Source organism: Pogonomyrmex barbatus, unplaced genomic scaffold, assembly GCF_055798465.1.
Source record: "Pogonomyrmex barbatus isolate J1 unplaced genomic scaffold, ASM5579846v1 scaffold24, whole genome shotgun sequence".
Taxonomy (NCBI): Eukaryota; Metazoa; Arthropoda; class Insecta; order Hymenoptera; family Formicidae; genus Pogonomyrmex; species Pogonomyrmex barbatus.
In genome coordinates, this window is record NW_028297121.1 from 1,270,020 (window position 1) to 1,284,860 (window position 14,841).

Genomic DNA, 14,841 nt, shown 5'->3' on the forward strand with positions numbered 1-14,841 from the left:
TTGGAAAGCCACACAATCGATAAATATTTTAAATTTTATACTTAACATGTAAATTTGAAACTTTTTAACTGCTTTTATTACCTTTTAATATCTCCAACTCATAGCTTGAGTAGTTTCTTTCTTCGGATTTGGTTTTTTTGTTCATATAATAAACTGGATACAAGAGATTGTCGATTGCTGCAGTAAGACAGAACCGTTTATATTGGCATCCATATGCAGCTCCGTGGTGTGTTACAGATGATATATTTTCAGCAGAGGGTTCTGAGTTAACAGCATCTTTAGTTTGTGGAATGCATCTCTCGTGGTTTCATCAAAAACATAAGGTCGATCTTTCTGTAGTAAATCACTTAAAGGCTTGGCTATAATAGAATATAAGGGAATAAATTTTCTAAAGTATCCTAACCTCAAAAAATTCTGGACGTCTTTCAATTCCGTCGGTTCCAGATAATCAACTACGGCTCTGATTTTATCGGGTGACGGATAGATTTTTCCTGTTTTTATTACATGTCCTAGGAATTTAATAGTTTCTTCGAGAAAGTGGCATTTCTTAAAATTTAGTTGTAACCCATATTCGCTAGTTGTTTTTAATACTACTTTTAGTTGGCTTAGAGTTTCCTGTTCATTAGTGGCTGGCACAATTAAATCATCTATGTAAAATAATACGATATTTATTAGATCCCAAAAAGCTGCATTTATAAATCGTTGGAAAACTCTTGGCGAGTTGCATAAGCCAAAGGGAACTTTTAGAAATTGGTATTGCCCCGAGTGCATTACAAATGCTGTGTATTTGCGTCTTTCCTTTTCTACTGATACATGGAAAAAACCGTTTCTCAAATCCAATGTGCTGAATATGCGAGCATCTTCTAGTTTGTCTAATAAATTCTCTATCAAAGGCAATGGATGACCATCTTTTTCAGTGACTTTTTATTTTTCTATGATCTATACAAACGCGAAGTACCGTCCTTTTTCTTCACCACAACCACCGGACTCGCATATTCAGATGTGCACGGCTCAATTATACCGTCAGAAATCCATTCTTCTACTTGTCGCTCGACAATCTCTCGCTCTGATGCAGGTAATCTACGCGATTTTTGGAAGATCAGTTTCTCATCCTTGAACAGAACAATACGCATATTAATATCCGTAGTTTTACGTTTATTTGTCTCATACACTTCCACTAAAGTCTCAATTTCCTCACGCGTTTCTGGATGTACCGTATTACCGATATTAAGAGATCATTTGTCGCGTATGTCAAACACATAGTAGGTGCCACTTTGCGAATTGTTATTTTGTCTACATTGATAGTCATTTCCGCTAGATTTAAAATATCGCTACCGATTATAACGTTTATATTCGTCGCGTCATTTGGAATAATATGTATTGCGCATGGATGTGTACTAATTATTGTTTGAAAACAGTTTAAAGATCGCACTTCATTCTACCGAATCCAATTAAACAAATAATAGTATCTAATAATTGACCTGACTCGATTTTGTTATAAATATCCTTACGCATTACTGTAACTTGGCTGCCTGTATCGATTAATGCATCTAAGTAAATACCCTTTATAATTATCTTTTTAGACATTTGGTTTACCTGTGGCGCAATGATCGTACTAACTAACGCATGCTTCTTCTCTGCCTTACTTTCTTCTACTGCAACGTTGCATTGTACAGCTGTGTGACCGAATTTTTGAAATTTAAAGCATTTTTTTGTCTAATTCTTTCTTCTTACACTTTTTGGATTTGTGGCCCTTGGTTCCGCAATTGTAGCATCGCACGTCCGGATCTCATTCCTCTTTCTCTTCCGTTTTCTTGGGCACTCTCCTCATTGTATCCCTTTTCCTTGTGATATTTTCTTTCTCATTTTTTGCTCTTTCTGGATTCTTTTTATGAATGATCTCGTATGTTTTTAATTTTTCTTTAAAATCTGTAAGCCTCTGGCTGCGTACAATACTTCTTTCAGTTTATGGCTCGATCTGGAATGCCATCTATTACGTATTGAATAAGTGCTTCTGGTTCTATTTTACCACGCAACGCTAGTTCTTTCATAGTTAAATAATATTCTTGTCTCATTTCTTTCTAATTTTCGTTTGCTTAGTATCTCGTGTAATTGGACGCTGTTTATTTTGTCTGAGAATTCATTTTGGGCAGTTTTTAATTTTTGTCATGTTTTAATGATGCCTTCACTCTTGACTAACATCTTGGCGAGTCCAGTTAATGATTTTTTTGCGAACACCACCTTTTGAAGTTCCGTCCATTCGAATAAAGTGGCTGTGTCTTCAAAATCGGCTATCCACTTTTTTATTGGATAAGTGTCCTTGTCGTTGAAGGTTTTGATCGAGCTTTCCTAGATCTCTATATGTCATTGAAAACGCGGCACGCATCCACTCCTTTCTTTGTGTGCTGACTTCCGATCTCACTTTGTACTTCTATACTCGCGTTTTCATCTCTCTCTTCTTCTGTCCTTTCATCCTCTTCTTCAACGTCTATAGGCACTAGTGTAGTTAGGTCCATTCCTCTGCAAATCCACGTTATTACTTCTTCTTACCATTGTATTCCAATCCGAGAATGTTACAGCACGATATGAGATCACCGACAATTAATCGTCGTGTATATTTCACTTTATTAACGTAGTTTGGCGAACTTTTTGCGAAGTCAAACCCTCGGAAATCTCGAAGGCGTTGTCAATTTTTCCGATCTTCTTCTTCTTCAAAAATGAATTTATGTAAGGCCGTAATAACGGCGATCGGCGTTACCCGAATCTTCTGTTTTATAGTTTCGATTTGCGCAAGATTTTCTTAAATTGTCTGGTATCTCGCAATAATCAACAAACGAATCGTCATCACGTCGTCGCGTCGTGACGCAGCTTTGTTAATGGCCGCTCTCACTTCCTCTTGCAATACCCGCATTATTTTTCGTCGTCCTCGTCTTTTTTGCTCGTCACAATTCTATCCCGGCTGAGCCCCCAATTTGTAGGATAGATCGGGCACAATGAGATGTATACTACTATTCCCAATTAACAGGATCACAATTTTTTTTATTACAAAGGGTTACACGTCTTGCTTGCGTTCCGATTCTCTTTCATACTCCCTCTCTTCGTCGAGTTCCGCTCACCATCTATCTCAATTCGCTCTACTTACTTTAAAGTCGCTCCCTACATGTACATACATGTATATTCTAATATATGTATATAAGACATTGTATTGTTTAACGTGTTGTTCTAAACAATACAATGTCATATATAATTACAATGAATATCACATGCTTCAGTAGTCGAAAGGATAAGATATCTACCTAATAAAGAAGATTCAGGTTCAATTCCTGGTTGAGGTGATATTTTTCGCAAAAATAATAGTTATGAATTTTCACAACTGGTTCGTGATCGGGCCTCCTCCGTAACCTTCCCTTCTTATTTAGGACCTAATTATTCTAAGATTTTCAAAGTCGCTGTATATGAATATGATATTAGAATTTCAAAATTCAAACTAAAGGATCTAAAATAACTGAAGTTCAAAAAATAAAAAAGTTTTTAAGTATAAAAATAAAAATATGCAATCAAAATTCGCAACGTTTTTGTTTTGTAACTCTGATTTTCATGAGGAAATATAAACGATTGCCCTACATTAATATAATATTGTTGATAAAGTTAAATGAATTATCATTTTCAAGTGATTGTGTCTTTTCAGCAAAGTTTGATCTGCCATTTAAAATAACAAAATTCTGATATATTCTGATGATTCAGATGATTGACATATTATGATTGATGATGATCTTATGATCTTAAAACCTTATAATTATTTTTTTATGTAATTATTTTTTTATAAAAAATCAATTATTTTTCGAAATGTTAATCCGTTAATTCGATTAAATCTGCAATTTTGAATTTTTAAATTCTGATATTATATTGGGATTCAGCCATCTAGAAAGTCATAGGATACTAAATTTCATACAAATTGTTAAAAAGTCAATTGGTTTTTTTAGATGCATATATGCTACATATACTGTGAAGGAGTACATTTTTTTCGACGAACAGAACTTTACATGAAAAAATTTTATTCTATTGTTGTGGCCGAGCGGTGTGGTCCGCTCGCTTTTCGCCTCCGAGTAATGTTGAGAAAATCGTTCCTTGCCAACGCGCCGTTGTTTATGTATTATTGTTTTATTGATTAAGGAGATTCGAGAGATTCGTGCGGGACAGTTTTAAGAGGTGACGCGCGAGCGGATTGCGAGCGCCAAATTGTATCACGAACAGTATAATTAATTATGCTCATTAAAATTTCTTCTTTATAAATGACCTCTATTTATTTATGCGTGTCGCGTGGGAGAGTGTTGTGCGAGTGACCGCCGCGCAACGGCGCAACACTATATTTTCAATTTATTCTTACATAAAGAATCATCTTCTTCTTAATTGTACTATGATTTCGAAACGTTCTTTCTTTCTATATAATATATTTATGTATTGCCCTCTTATTTTGTTATTATTTTTATTTAAAAATGTGGTTATTATCCATTGTGTATTTTAAATTAATCGTAGTATAATTTGTTTCACTATTTTATTTCATTCATTCGTATTAATATGTAAATAATAGTGATAATGTTAATTTGTAATATAACCACATGATTACATATAATATATATTTTTATATATTTATACATGTATATCATATTACATATATAAATATGAATAAGTAGCACAAAGAAGAACTTAATTTATAATAATTAAATGATTAACGTAATAATTTATATATCTAAAACATTAAAGAAACTACATTTATTTTAGAGCCTAATTAAAATTTTTTAAATAGATTAGAAAAATGGAACAAGGAATTGGACAATAATTTAAAAGATATGCATTATTTCATCAAAATTTTACAAGAAAAGAAAATGCAAGAAATATCCAGTTTAAATTTACAAATATCTTCTTATACTACCAAAATAGAAGAATATAAAAATCAATTGAATATTCTCAAGAAAGCAAGGATTGATGATAAATTCACACATACTTCAATACTTATAAATGTTGATAAAAAATATAAAAAGACGCGTCTCATGCTTACATCACAAATTAAACTTTTAAGTAATTATTTCTTAATATTTTATATAAATATAATATAAAGAAGGATGTTACAGATGCACTTTCATGAATATGTTCGAGTTGACTGACGAAAAAGTTCACAAGAAACTTTTTTGCGTCTGATATTTTCACTATCAAATGTAGTATTTTCATAGGACAGTCTATATTTTCTATATCAAAATATGTGTATCACATCAATTATCGATACCAGTGTAGCAATGTCTCACGAATGCATTTTTCTGATTTAAATTCAACTTTTTATATATTCTTATCATATAATGTAATTTTAATTATTATCATAAAATATTTTTATTTTCACAAGGGAAATATCGGAAGTGTCTCTCCCCCCCCGATTTTAATGAGCTTCGTTATGTTAAAATGTTTATATGAATATGTTAAAATATGGATAAAAATAAGAGATACATATTTTTTATCTGCGTTCTCGAAAGTTAAGAAGGTGAAATCATCTCTTGAAAAAAATCGGTTTTTTCTTCCTGAGTATCGAGAGAATAGGACCATCAAATCATCTCTCTGGAATACCGGTCGTGGGGATTCGAGAAAATATACATATATATATGTATATTGTAATATATGTATATGTGTGTATGTCATTGTATTGTTGACTTGTTGTTCTAAACACGTTATTGCGATAAATATCATCACATGCCTCGGTAGTCGAAAGGATAAGATGCCTGCCCGATAAGCAGGAGATCCAGGTTTGATTCCTGGCTGAGGTGATATTTTTTCGCAAAATAATTACGAGTTTTCACGACTGGTTCGTGGTCGGGCCCCGTCGTGACGCACCCTCTCTTCTTATTTTCTTCCTAAATATCGTCCAAACCGTTAAAGATATAAAAGAGTAGTATAAAGATATAAAGAGAAAAAAAGAGAAAAAAAGAGAAAAAAAGTTTTAAACAAAAGTTTTACGGTTGCAAGTGTATTTTATAACAATGTATTCAAATTTTTCAAAAATGTTATATTTCTGAGTTCCCTGTCCTCTCTCCCTAATTTTCAAAAATTTTTTAATTTTTATGAGGACATGCATTCATTTTATGCTGAATATAACGGGATATATAATAAAGTTATTTTCCGAAATTGCATTTTTGGGAAATGAGCAAGAAATACGCGCTTCATACGTATTCATCTCATACCGCGTTGACTGCGCAGGACAACATTAAAGGTACATATGATGCAGTTCGTCAGTACTGTATTAGTGTAACAATAATTATTGAAATAAGAATTTTTTATAATAATAATAATAATAATGAGAATAGTAATAATAGTAATAATGATAGCAGGTTTCGTTAAACAGAAGTCAAATATTTTTGATGATGTATTAGAAAATGTACGAAGCAATTTGGATATTTAGAAATAAGTTAGAAATAAAGAAATGATTATAAAATATGATTTATTTAATTTTATAAAATATGGTTTATTTAATTTTGATCGTACAGCAGCTATTGCAATATTATGAATATATTTTATTGATCAATATTTATATTTCGTGTTGTAATGTTTTATTATCGCAACTCTATGCAAGAAATATATTTATTAAGGCATAGTTTTATTTGTATATTATTTACATGAGCATTGTTTGCATGAACATTAGTATAAAAGAAATCGAAAAAACAAATCACTGCGAATTCGCAGTTTTAGAATTAATTTCATTCTCTTTAAAAGTATTATCGATTAATATAAGTGAGAGATATGAGCTTAATAAATAAATTAAATATGTATTTAAAAAAAAAAGTTTTTATTGCTGTTTATATTTTCATACATTTTTTATTTTATAAATTCTTTAAGTTGAAATTACAGTTATTTATTTTAATTAACTTAAGAATTTTTTAATCAACAATTTATTAATTTTGATAATATTTTTTAAAGATTTTTAGACATAGTAATACATGATCTATATATTATACAAGATTATTCATTCTTCTTGTTCAAATTTTTTGTAAAATAATCAGTTATTACAAAAATACATTAAATTCATTATAATTTAGCTATTTAAATAAGTAATTATTTAAATAATTAACATAAAATGGAAGAGCAAAAATCATTGGATTTTTAAACCGCATTTAATATACCAAATGCAAAAAAAAATAGAACTCACTGACGACGAAGAAAATTACGCATACAATGTAAAAAAATGTTATGTAATGTCGATAACATCTCGGTAGAATATATAAAGAAAAACAGTTAAATTTTGAAGAAGTAGTAAGACAAATTCAAGAAGAATTGCAGGAGTGAAATAATGGTTTCGAAATGTTTATCAAAATTTCTTCACCCGCTATTTATGTAAACAATGTATGCAAATAAAACTACATCTCCACCCCACTATCATTATTAAAATTATGATTATGCTTATGATTATTATCAATAAGAGGAAAGAGAGGACAATGAACGAGCGAAAACGAAATGACGTGATAAAAACAAATTCGAGTAAACAATATTTATTGTAAAAACAATAATTAGCAGTGTCACCTTCAATATAAATTTGATATTGTACGTTTCGGCTTCACGGCCTTCTTCAGCAATTTTTCTTAACAAAAATAACAAATAATACGATAAAAAACAAAGGGGAATTTTAAATGCATAAAGACTTATGCGTCTGATTGTTAACTCTTAATTTCACTCTTATAATTATTATATTATTCACATTTTTATAATTTTTTATCTATTTGCGCTTGACTTCCGTTTCCGGTAGTTTTGGTCGTCAGTGGAGAATTTTTGTAAGAGTGAGTGAAATTGCGTTTCTGTGTGACGGTGTGAGAGAGACAAATGATTAGAGAAAAAGGAAAAGTGGGGAGAAGCTTAAAGGACTGGAAAAAGGGAGGAGCAAAGAGGAGGAGAGTAGGGAGAGAGGTTGGAAGAAACAGAAGCAAGTAAGGTTAAAAGATGAATTAGACGGGAAACGATATAGGAGAGATAGGCATAGAGAGATAGAGAGGCACGGTAGGAGAGTGGAGACGGTGACTCTGGAGTAGGCATTGAACATAGAATAAGCAGGAAATAGAAGAGAAATAATGAGCGAGAAAAGAACGTTATGACAGTATAGGAGAAAGTATAGAGAAGCAGGCTAAAAGAAAGAGAGAATTATTAGGAGAGGATTTAGTAGACGAGAAGAGAGAGGAGGAAATTTTTAAGAAGAGTAAAATGATACTAAGATCGCCGCAGAGAGAGAGAGGGAAGGAAGAGATGATAAGGATGCTGAGAAAGATAATGGATGAGATGAAAGAAGAGTTGAGAAAGGTAAGACAGGAGATAAATAAGGTAGCGGAGGAACAGAAAGAGGTAATGAGGATAGAGGTGGAAAAGATAAAAAATAAATTAAGAATAAGGGAAGAGAAATGGAGGAAGGAAAAGGAAAAAGTAAAGGGAAGAATAGAAAAGAAACTGGAGAGGATGGAATTAGAAAGTAAAGTTGAAGGGGAGGGTAAGAGAATAAGGGAGGGTGCAGAAGTAGTAAAAGGAAAAAGAAATATAGAAATTGATGAATGGAAAGAAAGAGTAAGGAAACTGGAAAGAAGATGGGAGACGAAGGAAAGAGGGGATAGGAAAAGAAACATCCTAATAAGAGGATTAAAGGAGGGAGAAGGGGAGAAAAAAACAGTAGAGGAACTATTTCGGAAAACAGGAGAGGACGTGGAAGTGGACGAAATAAGGAGAATAGGACGGAGCAAGAGAGAGAAGGGAGACATGATAATAGTAAAAATGAGAAATGAAGTGATGAAAAGAAAGATATTGGCAAATAAATGGAAATTAAAAGGGAAAGAGACGTGGATAGAAGAGGATTTGACATGGGGAGAGAGGAGGAGTAAATAGGAAATTAGGCAGGCAGCGTTAAGGGAGAGGACAAAAGGAAGAAGGATATGGGGAGAGGGGAATATGGGTAGAAATATGATGAAGATGGGATAATGATAAAAAGAAGTTAAGGGAAGGAGTTGAGACGCAGAAAAGGAAATAATAGGAAAAGAGGAAGAAACAGTGAGAGAGGGAAAATCACAGAGATAGGGGGAATAGGAAGAAAGGAAGGGCAAAGGAGAAAGGAAAGGCAGAAGCCTAGGAGGAGAGGGAGGATAGAGGGAAGTCGGGAGGAAGGAGAGGAGGAAAGGTAGAAGGGAGAAAAAGAAAGGAAAGAGGAACAGCTTATACGAGAGGGAAAGAGATGGAAGGCATAAGAGTTGGATTCTGGAATGTTGCAGGATTAACAAATAAGGATAAAAATTTCTGGAAAAATTTGGAAAAATGGGAAGTGATAGTAATGGTAGAAACATGGGTAGAGAAAAAAAGTGGGAAAGCATTAGGGAGAAACTACCGAAAAAATATAAATGGAAGAGCACAGGGAGTACAAGAGTACAGGGAGCAAAAAGGAAAAATAGAAAAGGAAGGGCGATGGGAGATATGATTTTAGGAATTAGGAAAGAATTAATGGAGGAGAAGGAAAACAAGAGGAAGAAAGAGGAAGGGGTTATATGGGATAGGGTGAAATAGGGAAAGGATAGCTAAGGATACTGGGAGTATATGTAAATAGAGATTTGGAAAATAAATTAGAGAAGTTGAGAGAATGAATGGAGAGGAGGGAAGATGGAATAAGAACAATAATAGGAGGGACTTTAATGCCAAGACAGAGAAGGAGGGTGGAAGAATAAGCGTAGATGGGGAAGAGGAGGAAGAGACAAGAAGAAGATCTAAAGACAAGAGAATAAATGGAGAGGGCAAGAAATTAATTGAATATATAAATGAAAACGAGTGATCAATTTTAAATAGGGGAGGAAATAGGGGAGATAAGGGGAGATGAAGAAAGGAATTGGATATACACGGGCAGCAGAGGGGAATCAGTGATTGATTACGTCATAATGAATGAAGAGATAAGAGAAGAAGAAAGATTAGAGATAGACGATCAGGTGGACTCGGATCATCATCCGATATGGATATGGATGAAAGTAGGGGGAAGAAGAGAGAGAGTGAGAGGAGGAAAAGATAGGAGGATATGTAGAAGAATATGGGATGAGAAGGGGAGAGAAGTATTTAGGAAAGAACTAGGGGAAGTAGAAATTATGGAAGGAAGAGTGCAGGAGATAATTGCAGGAATGGGAGTTAGAATAAAAGAAATGCTAGAAAAAGTAGAAAGGAAAAAGAGAGAAAAAAAAGATAAAGAGAAGATGGTGGGATGAGGAATGTAAGGAAAAGAAAAAGGGAGTTAGGAAAGCAGGAGTTCGAAAGGGTTCGAAGGAGAGACATGAGGGAGATTAAGATTTCAAAAGAGAAAACAAAGAATTAAAGAGATGTGTGAGAAAAAAAAACGGGAGGAAAATGAAAAATGGGAAAGGAAGACAAAAAAGCAAGAACAGAGGGACAAGTATGGAGGATAGTAGATAGGGAAAGGAAAAAGTGGAAAGGAATAAACGGAGATATAGAGATGGAGGAATGTGAGGAATATTTTCGAGAATTTATTAGGAAGAGTAATGGGAAGGAAAGGTGATGAAAGAGAAGGGAAGAGGGAGAGAGATAAAGGAAGAAAAAGAACTAGGGAGAGAGAAAATCAGTAAAATAATGTAACGGTAGGGCCGTTACCATTATATATAGCCATTGTAGAAAAATATATATGTAGATATAGATGGCCCGCTTGCTTATTCTGCGCTATCTATCCTGCTTGCGCGCACATCGCTCGCGCTATCTCGCTATCTCGCTCGCTCGTACACCGCATGTGCCGTCTCGCTCACGCCATAGACGCTGTCTCTCTCACGATACCGGCCCCCACCGCCGACGGCGTACAGTGAGGAACGCCGGCCGGGTATATAAGTCCGGCCGGCCGAGATATCGAGACCAGATCCCATCCTGCGATCCGACTCCTGACACCTCTCGGGACTAAAGTTTCGCTTGGCTCTGCCGAGTTTCGCCGGCTTTCTCTATCTCCAGGCTGAGATTTCGTTCAGCCCTGTCAGGTTTCGCCGACTCCTGTCACCGCGGGCTGAGGTTTCGCTCAGCTCCACCGTGTTTCGCAGGTTTCCATTGTTAAGAGCTCGACGTGACACTCGGCTCTGCCAATATCTAACCACCTAATCTGACATTAGCTCGTAAGTGCATGTAAATATCGCGCGATAGAGATAAGTCCACTATAACTGCGCCATAGTACTAAGCTTGCTAGGAATAAGGCCCGTTAATATTAAGTCCGCTAATCATAAGCCTGTTTCCCTAAGTTCGCTAGTTGTAGCCGCGCCGTAGTCGTGTGTAAATAAAACCGTTGACGACTGCATGCCGCACTTGTCTTGCGCTTCTCATCGCTTTGTGCTAACCGTTTTGCGTCTCCGCTTTGCGTCTCGCATCCTGCTACCAGCGACACTGCGACATCTCCCGGCCCTGCACTCTGTATCTATCTATCTTTCTCTAAATAAACTATCTTTTCGCTTCAATCTGTGTTCTCGTAAGCTTGAGTCTCCCTCCTTTCAAATCCGGACACTGACGAGCCGATCCGAGCGTCGAGCGAGGTGACCGCGTTACATTGTCGCAGTGTCGCTGGTAGCAGGATGCGAGACGCGGCGTGCAGTCGTCAACGGTTTTATTTACACACGACTACGGCGCGGCTACAACTAGCGAACTTAGGGCTACAGGCTTATGACTAGCAAGCTTAATACTAACGGGCCTTATTCCTAGCAAGCTTACTACGGCGCGATTATAGCTAGTGGACTTATCTCTATCGCGCGGTATTTACATGCACTTACGAGCTAATGTCAGGTTAGGTGGCTAGGTATTGCGGGCAGGGTTGAGTGTCACGTCGAGCCCTATCTTAGCAACAGAAACCGGCGAAACCCGATGGAACTGAGCGAAACCTCAGCCCGCGGAGTAGTGACAGGAATCGGCGAAACCCGACAGAGCTAAGCGAAGCCTTAGCCCAAGGAGTGGTGACAGCAGTCGGTGAAATTCGACAGGGCTAAGCGAAACCTCAGCCCGAAGGTAGAGAAGGCCGGCGGAACCCCGCAGAGCCAAGCGAAATCTTGGCCCCGAGAGGTAGTAGGTACTGGTCAGGTCGGTGTCAGGAATCGGATCGCAGGATGGGATTTGGTTTCGATGTCTCGGCCGGCCGGACTTATATACACGGCGTTCCTCACTGTGCGCCGTCGGCGGTGGGGGCCGGTATCGTGTGGGGACTCCATGAGAGAGACAGCGTCTATGGCGTGAACGAGACGGCGCGTGCGGTGTACGAACGAGCGAGATAGCGCGAGCGGTGTGCGTGCAAGCAGGAGGTAGCACAGAATAAGCAAGCGGGTCAGGTATAGCTACATATATATATTTCTACAATGGTTATATACAATGGTAACGGCCCTGCCGTTACATCACCTCCCTCCTAGGCGGTGTTGATGCCGGATCGGGTCGGCGTAGGCGGCTGCTCCGGAGGGTCCCGTCGATATTGAACCATTAGAAGGATCCATTGACCCTCCAGGGTCCACTAACGGTACCGCCGGGAAGTATGTACCGCGCGGTGCGGCACGTGGAGGATCGTTGGTCCTGCCGTTACAATAGTAAAGAAATTGAAGGATGGAAAGGCCATAAAAATAGACGGAATTCCAGAGAAGGTTTGGAAATATGGGGGTGAACAGTTAGAGGAGTGGACATAAGAAGACTATACAACAGGATATGGGAAGGAGAAGAATGGCCAGAAGAATGGAGAGAGGGGATATTGGTCCCAATTAGGAAAAAGTGGCAAGGGGAAGTGGTGCAGGACTATAGGGGGGTGACGATGATGCCAGCGTTATACAAAATATATACGGCAGCGTTAGCGGAAAGACAGAGAGGAAGCAGAAACAAAGGGAATTATTCCACCGAATTAAACGAGGTTTAGGAAGGGGTTTAGGAATGGGAACAATTGACAACATATATGTATTATAATAAATTATCTGATAGATAAGGAGAAAAGAGGGGAAAATGGTGGCGATATTTATAGATCTGAAAGCGGCGTTTGATTCGATGGACAGAGATTAATAAGTTATTAGTTAGAGTTATTAATAAGCGCCATGAGGGAGAGGGAGGTAAAAGAGGAGCTGATAGACAGAGTGGGAGAAATTTTGAGAGAGACGAGAAGCAGAATAAGGGTGGGAAGTGAAGTGGGAAAAGAATTCTGGACAGCGAGAGGATTGAGATAAAGATGTCCAATGAGCCCTATCTTATTTAATTTGCTATCAGCAGATTTAGAAGAAGAGATGAAAAAGGTGAGATGGAAAGAGATAAACTTGGGAGAGATAAGAATATATTCGTTGGAGTATGCGAACGATGTAGTTCTACTAGCGGAAAAAGAAGGTAGCATGAAAAATATGAAAGGCTAGAGAGATATTTGGATATTAAGAAAATAGAGCTAAATGCAGCGAAGACAATGAGGTTTAGAGAGGAAGGAGGAAGAATGAGTAAGGTAAATTGGTGATGGAAGAGAAGAAAGATAGAAGAAGTGACGAAATTTAAATATTTGAAATATATAATTCAACGAAATGGGGGTCAGAACGCACAAATAAGAGAGAGGGTGGCAAAGGCGGCAGCAATGGGATAGGTATGAAGAATTGGGAAAAAAAGATTTGGAGGAGACTGGAAGGATTTGGATGTTTAACGCTTTGATATAGACTGTGATGGGGTACGGAATGGAGATATAGAGATAAAAAGAAAGGGAGGGGGAAAAGGTACAAGGATGGAAAAGGTACATGAGAGATTTTTAAAATGGGTTTTGGGAGTAGAGAAGAGAACTCCGGGATACTTAGTAAGAGAGAAAGTGCAAAGGGACTTGATAAGAAGTAGGACAGGGAGTAGAGCATAGGGATTTGAGAAAAGACTGGATGAAGGAAAAGGAAGTATATTGTTGAGAATGTATCTAAGGGAAATGAGAAACAATGTAGGAAAAGGGAGGGAGTTGCCGAAGTGAGAGATGGAAAGAAAGAAGTTTTTCAGATAGAGGGGTAGAAGTGCAGGATTGGGAGAGACTAAGAGTGGAAGGAAGGTTGAGTTTTAAGAAATTGATAGAAAGTAAAGAAGGAGGAAAGATGGGAGAGAATAAGAAAGGCAAAATACAGCAAATAATATAGATGGGTGAGATATACCGAATTATTTAAAAAAAGAATGGGGGGAAAGCAGATGGAAGAGAATAGCGACGTTCAGATTAGGGAACGAAATATTGGAAGAGAGGTATTGAGAAGAGAAGAAAAAGAGAAGATGCAGATTGTGTGAAGTAGACATAGAGACTTAGGAACATATAAGGGAGGAGTGTAGGAATTGGGAAGAGAAAGAAGGAAGTAAGAGATATGTAGGAAAATATTGGGAGAGGAGGGAGAGGAGGAAGGATGGATGAAAAGGATGGAAGAGGAGAAGAGGAGAGAAGAGAGGGAGAATGATTGAGCGAGAGGAAGAATGTGAATAAAGAAGAGTGTGAATAAAGAAAAGTGTAAACAGAAACGGAAGTCCATAGGCGAGAGAGAGAGAGAGAGAGAGAGAGAGAGAGAGAGAGAGAGAGAGAGAGAGAGAGAGAGAGAGAGAGAGATAGAGATAGAGAGAGAGAGAGAGAGAAAGGTAATTATAAGTTTAGTATAAGGTAGTTAAATTAGGATAAGACATGTATATGTAAGGGTATGATAAGGATATATGAATAATTGTAACCCCAAGGAGACCAATAAACGAATATCTATCTATTTGCGCTTGAATCTAAATGTCGCGCGTTCTATAATTTTACCGAACCAGTTTTTACAATTCCCTTTCATTTTTTATCGCTTTTGTTAAGAAAAGTTG

At 36.7% G+C, this 14,841-nt stretch overlaps 1 pseudogene; it reads left to right on the forward strand.

Moving 5' to 3' along the window:
- The first annotated feature begins 12,343 nt into the window (after positions 1–12,343).
- On the forward strand, positions 12,344–14,620 carry LOC148936319 (uncharacterized; annotated as a pseudogene).
- Positions 14,621–14,841: the final 221 nt, after the last annotated feature.